Source organism: Ipomoea nil, unplaced genomic scaffold, assembly GCF_001879475.1.
Source record: "Ipomoea nil cultivar Tokyo-kokei standard unplaced genomic scaffold, Asagao_1.1 scaffold1564, whole genome shotgun sequence".
Lineage (NCBI taxonomy): Eukaryota > Viridiplantae > Streptophyta > Magnoliopsida > Solanales > Convolvulaceae > Ipomoea > Ipomoea nil.
This window is the reverse complement of record NW_017617992.1, coordinates 1,147,454-1,160,320: the sequence shown is the minus strand read 5'-3', so window position 1 is coordinate 1,160,320 and position 12,867 is coordinate 1,147,454.

Here is a 12,867-nt window from a genome sequence, read left to right as displayed (position 1 = left end):
TATTATGACCGGAACAAATCGACCTGGGAATACAGAGCAAGGAAGTATGGAATGGGCCCGGGGCTCCAAGACACACCTCAGCCCAGGGCGTGGGCTTGGCCATACCGAGCTTGGCCGTGTTGACCCACGGGCCCAGTCCACTCCCAGGCATGGTCAACTCGAAGATGCAACTACCCCCAATTTAGGGAGGGGCGGTTGGGGGGTTTGGCTTGAAAAACCACTTCGTGTCACTAGACCACAATGTCATTAGTTAAAATTGTGTAGTATAAATACTCTCTCGTGTGCAAAGAGATCTTTGCCTTTCTATTCATTATGATTAACTTCAATTTTTAATCTAAAAATTTAATTTGTAACATATGAATCAATATAAAACAAAGTACACAATAAAATAAGTTTGGTAAGCTACTAATATATTTTAAAAACATAACCAAAGAAAGATTATAGCTCATTAATAACATATTAGTAGTAATGAATATATTATGACCGGAACAAATCGTCCCGGGAATACAGAGCAAGGAAGTAAGGAATGAGCCCGGGGCTCCAAGACACCTCGGCCCCAAGACACACCTCAACCCCAAGACACACCTCAGCCCAGGGGGTCAGTGCCTTCACATATTGGCAAGTCTTGGAAAATGCCAAAACCTAGAGTTGTTTAGATCTTTCTTACAACAACCTTAGTGGTTACATCCCAAAGGAAGTTTTTAGCCTCTCATCTTTGTCAATTAGTTTGGATTTCTCTTACAACCAGTTGGCAGGTTCCATTCCAAGGGAGGTTGGATATTTGAAAAATCTAGGCTACATGGATTTGTCCTATAATTCTTTGTCAAGCCTGTGACACCCCGAAATCCAAATTCGATTAAGGGATTAATTAAGTAATTAATCCTATTTCAATTGGTAATTTAATTCTTAAAAATCCTGAAAATACAATAGTCGGGGACTAGTAATTGACTAGTCAACCCCAAAGTCAAGGTTGTACCTTAAGTTTTGTAAGGAGTTCCCTTGTTCCCTTACACCTCTTTATGTTAGTAAGGGTATTCTTGACTTTTCACCTTGTGTTAGTATTGTAAGCTAACCTAGTAGAACACCCTCATTTCTCTCCTTACACTTTCCAAATTTTAGCTCTACCTTCTCTCTAAAAAGGTAGATAGCTTTTCTTCCAAGCCAAGTTGAAGCTTTGTCAAATCTTCAAGAGTTGTCTCCAAGATTCTACCTTTCATACATTTGGGCATCTAGGAGGGTAAGATCTATGTTCATCTTGTGTTTTTAGTGTTTTCTAAGGTGTATTTTCTTAAAGATAGAATCTTTATGATCTTTTGGTGTGTTCTTGAAGTGGGTTTGGAAGGTGAGCCTTATTAGGAGCTTGGTGAAGTGTTAAGTGAAGGTTTTTGTCTACAAGAGGTAACCCATGCGCTTACCTATTTGATGATTCTTGGATTCTACACGTGATTTTGCTATGAAATGTGAGTGTTTATGCATTGTCTTGTGAAAATGCATATCTAAAGCTTGTTCAGGGTTCTTTTATGCCATTGCTTGGCTATTCCTTTGATTCAAGTCATTTTGTTGTATTTGGTGAGATTTGACATGTTTTGGACTTGAATTTGAGCTTGGAGTTGAAAATCCCCGAAGGGATTATTTGGTGTACATGAACGTACCTGCGGGCAGAACTGCAGGCAGGGGCCTACCCGCCGCCCACCCACGGGGTACAAGTTGGATGTGGGCCTGTACCCGCGGGCAGAACCACGGGTAGGGGCCTACCCGTGGGCCCACCCGCGGGGTACAATGTATGTTTGTTGGGGGATTTGTCCCCCGTGATTCTTTTGACTCGGTATTTGGTTTTTTGACTTCCCGATGTTCTTTTGTGGAACTATTTGAGCGTCTTCTTGATGTTTCATATGTCTAGAACTATGTGGTAGGGATACATGTAGGTTTTGGTGTCTTGAATCGTGCTAAGTGTTCAACATTGTGATTCGTTGAACTATGATGGGTCTTATGTGTTCTTCGGAAATACGTTTGGTTTACCCGTTTGATAAGCATGCTAGTTCGGTGTTTAAATGCTAGAGTGTGTGTTGTTTGTACCTTCCGATTGTTGATGATAACTTGTGTTATTCATCGTTGTTGTTGTTGGACTATGATCCATTCCTTGATTGAGTATGTTTTCATATATTCGTTGTAATCCGTTGATTGCTTCCTATTGAGGTTTGATGCGTGTGTGGCTGTACCTGGATTGCAAGATTTCGGATTCTGGGGCCTTAATCACCAAGGTACGGTAGTGGTCCTCGTGGTGGCCATGACATGATTATGGAGTCGTGACCTGTGTGTCAGGTTCACGTATTTCTTGGGAGGCGTGTTTCGCCGTGTGTGTGATCGGTACCCTCGTGTACTATGAAATTGGTGGTCTTGTTGGTGGTTTGTTGGTGGGGGACGACGGTCCCAGGAGGTAACGGTTGGAACTAGATATAAGGTTGGGGGTAGCCATAAGGTTGGAACCGGGCATTAGGAAGGCATATCAACTCGTGATGGGTGATGTCACGAGGGCTTGTGTAGCCGTTGTTGTGAGTTCTCTTCTTGTGACGTGTGTAGTCACAAAGGCATGTGTTGCCCTGGCATGTGTTGCCATTGGGTGTGTCCTTATTCCTTTGAGTTATGCATGTCGGGTGTTAATCTATTGTGTGATGATAGATTATGCCTTGAGACTTCTTGTGAGTCGTTGTTGTTCCTTGTAGTCTTGGGATTCGTTCCCGTGTTCTTGTTGAGAGTGTTTGAGTCTTGTGTTGATTATTACTCTTGGTTTTGAACTTATATATATGTATTCCGTTTCGAAAATGTCTTTACAAACTTATATCCTATCTATGTATGATATTTCACATGTATTGGTGGGTTACCAGCATTATTCACTGACTGGGCGTCGTCCCATCTTTTATGTGTTTCTTTCAGGTGATGTTTAGACGAGAGCGCAATTTAGTGCCAGCTAGTGTAGCTCCTCTCTTATGTTTTGTGGCCTGTTTAGATTTTGAACAACGCATATGTTAGCCTGTGCGTTCACCTCTAGGTGAGCGTGGCATAACACCCCTTTTCTTCCGGTTTATATATTCCTCTTTCAGTCTTCCGCTGTGTTTGATGTTTTGGTTTAGATATCTGCATGTTTAAGTCTTTAAAATAGCATGGAAATTAAGAGGTGTTACAAAGCCCTATTCCACCGGAGCTTGGTAATTGTATTTCCTTGGAAATGCTGAATCTAACGAATAACAATCTTGAAGGCCCAATTCCATCAACTTTGGCAAATTTGAGGGCTGTGCAATTCTTACAACTTTCTCACAACCATTTGACAGGTCAAATCCCAGCTTTCTTGAAAGATTTCAAACTTTTACAGAATTTGAATCTTTCATACAATGATTTTGAAGGAGCAGTACCAACCACAGGGATCTTCAAAAACACTAGCCTTATTTCGATTGCAGCAAATAAAAAGCTTTGTGGGGGTATATATGAGATGGACCTCCCAGAATGCAACACTACAAAGTCCAAAAATAAGAATTCAAAAGGTTATTTGAAAATAGTAATTCCTTTGATTCTTGGGACTGTGGGATTATTTGAGCGTCTTCTAGATGTTTCGTATGTCTAGAACTATATGGTAGGAATCCATGTATGTTTTGGTGTCTTGAATCGTGCTATGTGTTCAACATTGTGATTCGTTGAACTATGATGAGTCTTGTGTGTTCTTCGGAACTACATTTGGTTTACCCGTTTGATAAGCATGCTAGTTCGGCGTTTAAATGCTTGAGTGTGTGTTGTTTGTCCCTTCCTATTGTTGGTGATGACTTGTGTTAATCATCGTTGTTGTTGGATTGTGATCCATTCCTTGACTGAGTATGGTTTCATATCTTCGTTGTGATACGTTGATTGATTCCTATTCTGGTGTGGTATGTGTGGCTGTACCTGGATTACACGATTAATGGTATGGGACATTAGTCACCAAGGTACGACAGTGGTCCTCGTGGTGGCCATGCCGTGTTTATGGAGTTTGTGACCTTTGTGTAAGGTTCACGTATTTGTTTTTGGGTAACATGTGTTACTACCAAGGCATGTGTTGCCATGTGTGATCGGTACCCTCGTGTACTATGAAATCGGTGGTATTGTTACAGACTGTCGGAGAGGGGACGACGGTCCTCGTGGGAATAAGGTTGAACTTGGTGTACAGGGGTCCCGGAGGTACAGGTTGGAACTAGATATAAGGTTGGGGATAGCCATAAAGTTGGAACTGGGCATAAGGAAGGCATATCAATTCGTGATGAGTGATGTCACGAAGGCATGTGTTGCCATTGTTGTGTATTTCTCTATTTGTGACATGTGTTGTCATGAAGGCATGTGTTGCCAATGTGTGTGTCCTTATTCTCTTGTGTTGTGCATGTCGGGTGTTAATCTACCGAGTGATGGTAGATTACGCCTTGAGCCGTTCTTGTGAGTTGTTGTTACTTCTTGTTGTCTTGGGATGTGTTCCCTTATCTTCATTGTGAGTGCATCGAGTCTTGTGTTTGACTTCTACTCTTGGATTTGAACTTATATATACTATATCCCGTTTTGCAAATGATTATATATATATATATCCTATCTATGTATGATACTTAATAGGTATTGGTGGGTTACCAGCATTATTCGCTGACCGGGCGTCGTCCCATATTTTATGTGTTTCTTTTAGGTGCTGAGTAGACGAGAGCGCAGTCTAGAGACTTTTAGTATATATCCCTTGAACTTTGAGTTGTTTTGACCTGTGCGCCGATGTTAGACTTTAGGCCTCTTGTCGTTGACTTTGTTTTGGATATTTGGATTATGTGCAGATGTTTATGCCTGTGCGTTCACCGTTTGGTGGGCGTGGCGTAGCACCCTATGTTTTCCATATATACCATATTTAGTCTTTTGCTGTGTATGTTTTTGTGGCTAGTTATCTGCATGATTAAGGTTTAATTTAGTATGGAAATCGGGGGTGTTACAGTTGGTATCAGAACCTAGGTTTGAGCATAGGATGATAGAGTCTAGACTTCTAAATGGCTAAGTGTGGTTTGAGACCTTAAGGTGACCATAAGATTCTAATTGTTTAGGCTTAGGATTCTTAGGATGCTCGGTGAGCTGAGCGTTGTTTATAGTTGTTTGCTTGTTTGCTGTCTTGTTGGTAATCGTGTTGTTGTTGTAGAAGCTTTGCGATGCCTCCCCGTCAACATGCACGTACACCAGAGACTCCGACGAATGAGCAGCGCCCAGAACCTACAGCAGTTGACGTAGACTATGCAGACTCTTAGTGAGGTGTTGTTGAACAACAACCATCCCATGCCACCTCCTCAGCCTGCCGGGCATAGGGACATGGGGCATCTTGTGTCGGGTCACGGACCACCGACCTTAACTGGTGAGGAAGACCCCGTCGTCCTGGAAGAGTGCATGAGAACGTTTGATAAGATCTTTTTGGTTGTTGGTTGTCCGGAGGAGTGGAGAGTAGAGCTTGCGACGTTCTACTTCAGTCATGAGGCCGATTTATGGTGGATAGACGAGGGTCCAGCCTTTCTCGAGGAGCCTGAGTTTGATTGGTCTGTCCTAAAAGATCGGGTGCATGAGAGGTTTTATCCGGCGCATGTGCGATCCGCGATGTATGAGGAATTCCTTCATCTTCAGCAAGGATGTCTATCGGTGGTTGAGTACCACTAGAAGTTTCTAGAGCTTGCGCGCTTCGCCTGGATGCTTGTGCCTACCGAGCTCACCAAAGTTGAGAAGTTCGTTGCTGGCTTGAATTATGAGGCACGAAAGGCCTTAACAGTGAGTAGGCTGAGCTCTTTGAAGGATGCATATGTGAGTGCCGCAGATTTGTATCGTGTTCAACAGCTACAACGAGGGTCTTATGAGCTTGCAAGAAAGGGGACCTAGAGTGGTGGCTCTTCCAACTACAAGAAGCAGCGACCGAGCTTTCAAGCCAAGAATGTATCATCTCCAACCCAAGGATCAAATCGCGCGGAGCATGGAAATCAAGTTAGGACGTTTCTTTGCCGTAGATGTGGGAAGGTGCATGCAGGCCAGGATTGTAATGGCTTCGTGTCACGATGTTTCCGTTGTGGAGAGAAGGGACACAAAGTCGCCGAGTGCCCTCAGCAAGGCAATCAAAGGGCGTTGCCGCTACCCCCAGGAGCCGGAGGAGCAGCAGGAGGTAGCTCAAGCCGTGGAGCAGCCGGGGCCAGGGCATCGGGGAGAGTCTTTGTGATGGGGCGATCGCAGGCGGAGACCGAGGGCTTAGTTGAGGAAGAGTTAGCAGGTAATCTTTTTCTAGCCTACCCTTGTCTTTAGAACGCATCTTGCTCCTTGTTGCCCTTGTGTGTTGTCATGTTCCTTCGTTGTCTGTTTGAGTTGCCTTGTTATCTTTGTCATGTTTTTTCCCGGGTGAATGATTCTTTTAATTGTAGTTGTAAACCTTCTTTGATGAATAATTCTTTTAGCTTTATGTGCGAGCCTTTTTATAGAAGTTAGTTGTTTATCCCTAAAATGAGTCATGCTTGAGTTAATTCCATAACCTTGCAACCTTTCCTTATTGTGAGTCACCTAAATTTCTCCAAGCATTCTTTGAGTTTGGAATAGAAAAATCTATAAAATCCCTTCTTGAGAAGTCTAAAAAACAAATAAACTTTTATTCACAAGCCTTAAGTTTCAAACCTAAGTGTACCATTTCCCAACCCAACCCTTTAACCACTTAAGCTAATTATATTTCTTGAAACCTATCCAATTTTAATTTCATCTAAACCATAAATTCTCACTTTACCCAAACTCCCAAATTAAATCATCTTCTTTTCCCAAATTTTCCCCAAATTCCTAAATCCCCAAATTTTCTTCTCTTTCCCCTCTCCCTACCCGTGAACCAGCCGAGAAGCCCCCCCTGCCCTCTGCCTCCACCACCCCCGCCGTCACCCCGTCGCCATCTTCCCGTCACTGTCACCCCGTCGCCATCTTCTCGTCACTGTCACCCCGTCGCCGCCGCCCGACGCCGGAGCCACCGTGCTGCAGTCGGCCTGCCTCGTCGGAACCGTGCAGCGAGAGAGAGAGGGCCGCAAGAGTGAAGAAGAGAAGGAAGAAGAGTGGGAAGCTTTGGTTTTCTTTTGTTGAGCTTTGGGTCATCTCATAATCATGCCTAGAAGATCAAGTTTGGCAAGAAAGGTAGAATGGATGGATGCCCATTATCTCGTTCTTGAAGGTAAAACTTTCGACACAGAATCTTTCTCTAGTTCCTCGCCATAAGGGCCAAGACATACCCAAGTTTGGTTAAAGAGTTTTATCGTCACATGATTGTGACAAAGGATGGTGGTAAGCTTGAAATCACCTCTAAAGTGAGGGGTGTGAAATTGGTTTTGTTTGAAAAGAGGCTAGCTCCGCTTCTGAGTTTATCTACTTTGGGAGTTGCTTAATACAGTGGTAACTCGTGGATTAGTACGGATACCATGGGGTACCGGGACTATTTGAGTTATTTGTTAGGTCGCACGAGTGGTTTCACTCAAGCTTCAAGACCGGAGAAAAAGTGGTTGTCCGCCGAGCAAAGGATTCTGGTTATGTTTGTGTCAGATTGTTTGTTGCCCAATAACAACAAAAGTCGGTTGTTGGGAAAGTTGGAGTGCACCTTTGCTTTTTGCCTTAAGAACATGGTAAAGTTCAATATGCCGGCTTTGATGTTGCAACATATGGTCTTCTGCCGTGATCACAACCGAAAGAGCCTACCGTATGGTATGGTGTTGAGCTGGATTCTTGTCAAGAAGGGTGTAAGTGTTGATGGTTGTATGCCGAAGCCCGTAGGAAAGATGGTGTTGGATGCCATCAATCTACGAAGTTGCAACTTGTTTCAGTTGGACAATGATGATTATATCACGCTTGAAGATGTTACTAGGAAGATCTCCAAGGAAAGAGCTGAGTTGGCAGTAGAGCTCGAGATCCCTGCTAGTAAGTTGAACGTTGTGGTCCAGAGCTTGGGAGGTGATGTGGAGGATGATGTGGAAGCAGGCCATGAAGAAGAAGTGGAAGCGCCAGAGGCTACCGAAGCCGAGGAAAGTCACTCCGAGAGTGAAGAAAATCAAAGAAGAAGAAAAGCCCGATGTAACACCCCCCCAAACAAGGCCCAAATAAAATCCCTAACACATGCAGATTAAACAACAAAACTAGCACAGCGGAAGATAAAACGAAAACTGGATAAAAAGAAATCCAACGGGGTGTTATGCCACGTCTACCAAACCCGGTAAACGCTACGGCGAACAATCTGCAAGTGTATACATCTATCCCAAAACATCAGTCTAACTACATTGGCGCACAGGCCACAAAAACAAGGATAAAGGTGCTAAGCTACTAGGCTCTAGACATCGCGCTCGTGTAAACATCACCTGAAAGATACAAAGATACACATTGGGACGACGCCTGGTCAGCGATAATGCTGGTAACCCACCAATACCATTAAGTATCATATATAGATAGATATAAGTCATAAAACCATTTTCGAAACGGAATACATTATAAGTCAAAAGCCAAGATCAATAGACAATACAAGACTCATCACTCTCAAAGATAACACCGGGAACACATCCCAAACCACAAAGGTTAACCACAACACAATGGAATAAGACTCACCCATGGCAACACATGCCCTTGTGACTACACACGTCACAAGAAAGAGAACTCACCACAACGGTTACACAAGCCCTCGTCACATCACCCATCACGAGTTGATATGCCTTCCTTATGCCCTATTCCAACCTTATGGCTACCCCCAACCTTGTACCTTCATGCCAACCATTACCTCCAGGACCCCTGTAATTCTTAGTCCAACCTTTTCCCTCCTGGGACCGTCGTCCACCACCAACAACCCGCCTACAAGACCACCAATTCATAGTACACAAGGTACCGTACATGGCGAAACACATGCCCGGATAACACATGTTATCCCCCAATCACGTGAACCTTTCTCGAAGGAACACCACTCCATAATCACGTCACGGCCACCACGAGGACCGCTGCAATACCTTGGTGACTAGCGTCCCATACCACTAATCGTGCAATCCAGGTAAAGACACACACGCACCACCACTCACACGAGCCAAGCAACGGATTACAACGAAGGTATGAAACCATACTCAATCAAGGAATGGGTCACCACCCAACGACAACAACGATGTATAACACAAGTTAACATCAACCACACGGAAGGTACGAACAACACACACGCTAGCATTCCTCAAAAGATATAGAATTAATTACTCAATTAATTCATGGATTGAAATGTGGATTTTTGGGGTGTCACATCCTCTCCCCCTTCAAAGAGGCTTCGTCCCCAAAGTTTGGGTACGGCGAATTAAAAGTAAACAGTGAAAGGAAACAACATTGTGACAAAAAGTTCAAGAATAACTCTTTTGGTCAAAAACTCCAAAAGAACTCACAAGGATTCCAAGGCAAAGAAGTATTCCAAGGCAAGAAAGAAGGCATTTCGAATTCAAGGATTGGTCAAGAGTTTAACAAACGGATAGATTGAGCATCAAGAACTCTAGCCTCAACACAACCACCAAATTCTAGACAACAACCGAGAACTAGACTACTAACTCCAACCACCAACTACAAAGCTAGCTAAAAAACAAGGCAACAAGCAACAACAAACAAGCACGCAAGGCAAACAACAACCTAACACCAAGCTAACAACGGCTAAGGAGAAAACAACAAAGAAAAAGGCGAACGGAACTACCACAACACAAACTAGAACTCTTCACTCTCCGACTCCTTGGCCTCTTCAAACGCTTCTTCGTCTTCAACTCTACGGCTAGAACTAGCTTCAATCTGATCCAGCCGATGGTGCACAGCAACGAACAGCGTCTTCACGAAGGCAAAACAACAAAACCGACTACCCAAACTACAAGCTAACAACCACGGAAAACAAGAGAGAACGACTAAACACACAACTGAGCAAGCAGCAAAACACAACCAACAGGTGAAAATGACAGAACGGACAAAACAAGCGAAGGAAAGAAAATGAGCTAACCCAACAAAACGGTTGGTTTGCGAAACGGGTGACAAAACTTAAGAGATGGGTGGCAAATGAGGTTTTAAGCGACAAAGGTGTTCGCCACTAACCAAAGTTAGAGAAATCAAGGGTTCAAAGCAAGGTAGTAAGATTGATAGGCTTGGTCACAATGAAGTTCAACGCCAAAACCTTCGGTTAACAAAACGAGAGACAAGACTTAGGGATAGGTTGAGGGTTCACAAAGGTAAGACAAGAAAGAGAGATAAGGTGATAGATAAAAGATTAACCGGAAGGGAAAGCTAACTTCACACCGAGCCTAACTCTTGCTCCAAACTAGCTAACAAACTACTCAAAATGAGACAGCCCAGCTAAGGAACAAGTCACAAACAGAAACTGACACCACAAGAACTCTAAACTAGATCACTCGGGATCATGGAACCAGGGTTGCATCTTCAACTGATCTCTGCTGACTTCTTCAACCCCAGGAAACAACGTGCCCCCATTACTTAACTTGAGCTCGGCGTCTGCTTGATCCTGATCCAACACTTCTGACAAAAGCTTCAACTGCTAGATCCAAAACACGAGTTGGATGTCCTTCTCTCCGGCTCTTGGGCTAACTTGATGAAGACTACCAACTTAACACTTGCATTAGCACACCACTTCCAACTCTCAACAAAGCAACGCTGGAAACTTCAAAACTCCGGTCCGGATGAAAGGTTCAAAACAGGAACGGTAACAAAGGAGAAAGGAAACTCAGGGAAAGAAGACTCACAAGAAGAGATGCAGTTCAACGGTAAGGATTAGAGTGAAAAGTTTGGGTCAGAAACTCAAGGACCACGTTACTTAGGAGTTGGGTCAAAGTCATCAAAGTTGCAACTTAGGAAATAAGGTTGCCACCTTGCACAGAATCATTAGAAACGGGGAATACAAGAACGAGGTTCGATTCAAAGGGACGATCAAGGTAAGAGTTTAGGTTCAACAATTCAAGGACCATGTTGATTAAGAAGAAAAGAATTGTAAATGAGGATACAACTCAAGGAATAAGGAATCAAAACGGGGTTAAAAAGAGTTGAAAAGAATTTCCCCACAGAGGGTATCCGATTTGAGCTCAAGGATAGCAATAATTAGGAAGGGAATCAAGATTTTAAAAGTCACAACTTAGGAAAGATGAGGTCGTAACCTTGAACAGAGTCAAATCAAGAGAGGAACAAGGACGAGGTTTGAAAGAATTGAAAGGATTTCCTAACGAAAGGTACTAGATTTAGGCTCAAGGATAGCGTAGATTAGAAAGGAAATCAAGATTTTCAAGATTACAACTTAGGAAAACGAGGTTGTCATCTTGTATAGAATCAAATTAAGAGGGAAACAAGAACGACGCTCAAAGAGATAGGATAGATTTCTCGGAAAGAGACAACTGTTTTGACAAGAAGATGATAGAAAGACGGCTTAAAAAGGTTAAGGATTCTCGACTCTAGGCAACTTCTACTTTGACTCGGACACGGTTAAACTCTTAGACCTTGCCGGATTCCTTCATATGCTGATGTCACCGCCACCATGCACAAGATGGTTCGGAAAGAAAACAAGAACACGGTTCGAAAGAAAATGATTACTTGGCAAAAAGGTGACTGGGTTTGACTAAAGGAAAGAAGAGATTTACGAGGGTCAAGGTAACACTCAAACAAGTTAACGCCCGAAGAAAACACGCAGGAAAGGCACAAAGACGAAGGGAGGTGCATCCCACTTGCATCTGTCTCACAACTGTTGATCTTGCCTTGCCGAGGTTGTTGTTGAGTCTGTTGAAGTCTTCCTCCTAGTCCTACACTCAAAGGACCGATGACCTTTCTTGCCACAAGCAAAGCACTCTATCGGTTTCCCAAGGCAGTCCACGCCGGGGTGGTCATTTCCACACTTCTTGCAAATAGAGCGCCTTCCCTTAGGCTTGACCTTCCGGATACCTTTTTGAACTTGCTGAACTCGGGTGAGGTCAGTTGCACAATGGTAGGCTTCCTTGACACGAACAGGATAGAACCGTTCACGTAACTTAACCTTCAGATCTTCCCAACTGAACTCCGGATCTTGTCTACAAACTGGCCCTTCAAGCATCCACCACGAGTCCGCTTCTTACCGAAGGTAAAATGTATCCAACTTCACCTTGCGATCCTCTGGGAAAACCACCGCTTCGAAGATCTTGTTAAACATCTGGATCCACTCGTCCAGCACTGCGGGATCTTCATCACCGGGAAAGATCGGGGGACGGAGACTTGCAACTCGGCGTACTATGTCACGATTCCCATTCTGAAGAGGGTGGTTGTTGAGGAGGGCGTTGCTTAGCGCCTGGGTGATCTGCGTCAGCTGATGGAGACTTTGAGCTAACTGTTCACTGGTGACTGCTTCTGAAGACCTTGCACAACGTCTCGAAGGTGCCATCCCCGACTTCTACAGCAACAGCATGATAACGGGAGGAAACTTAGGGCCCGCACCCTTACCCGGTGCCTTAACTAAAGAGAACCAAAGCTAAAAGGAAAACAAGCACAGGAAGCACAACAGAAAACGATAAAAGAACTCACAACCTCACAGCGCGTCATAAAGTCTTAAGCCTAACACTTAGATTCTTAAGGTCGCTTAAGGGTCTCAAACCACACTTAACCACTTAGAATGTCTAGACCTAACTCTTCCTAGGCTCAAATCTAGGCTCTGATACCAACTGAAACACCCCCCCCCCCAAACAAGGCCCAAATAAAAGCCCTAACACATGCAGATTAAACAACAAAACTAGCACAGCAGAAGATAAAAAGGAAACTGGATAAAAAGAAATCCAACGGGGTGTTATGCCACGTCTACCAAACCCGGTA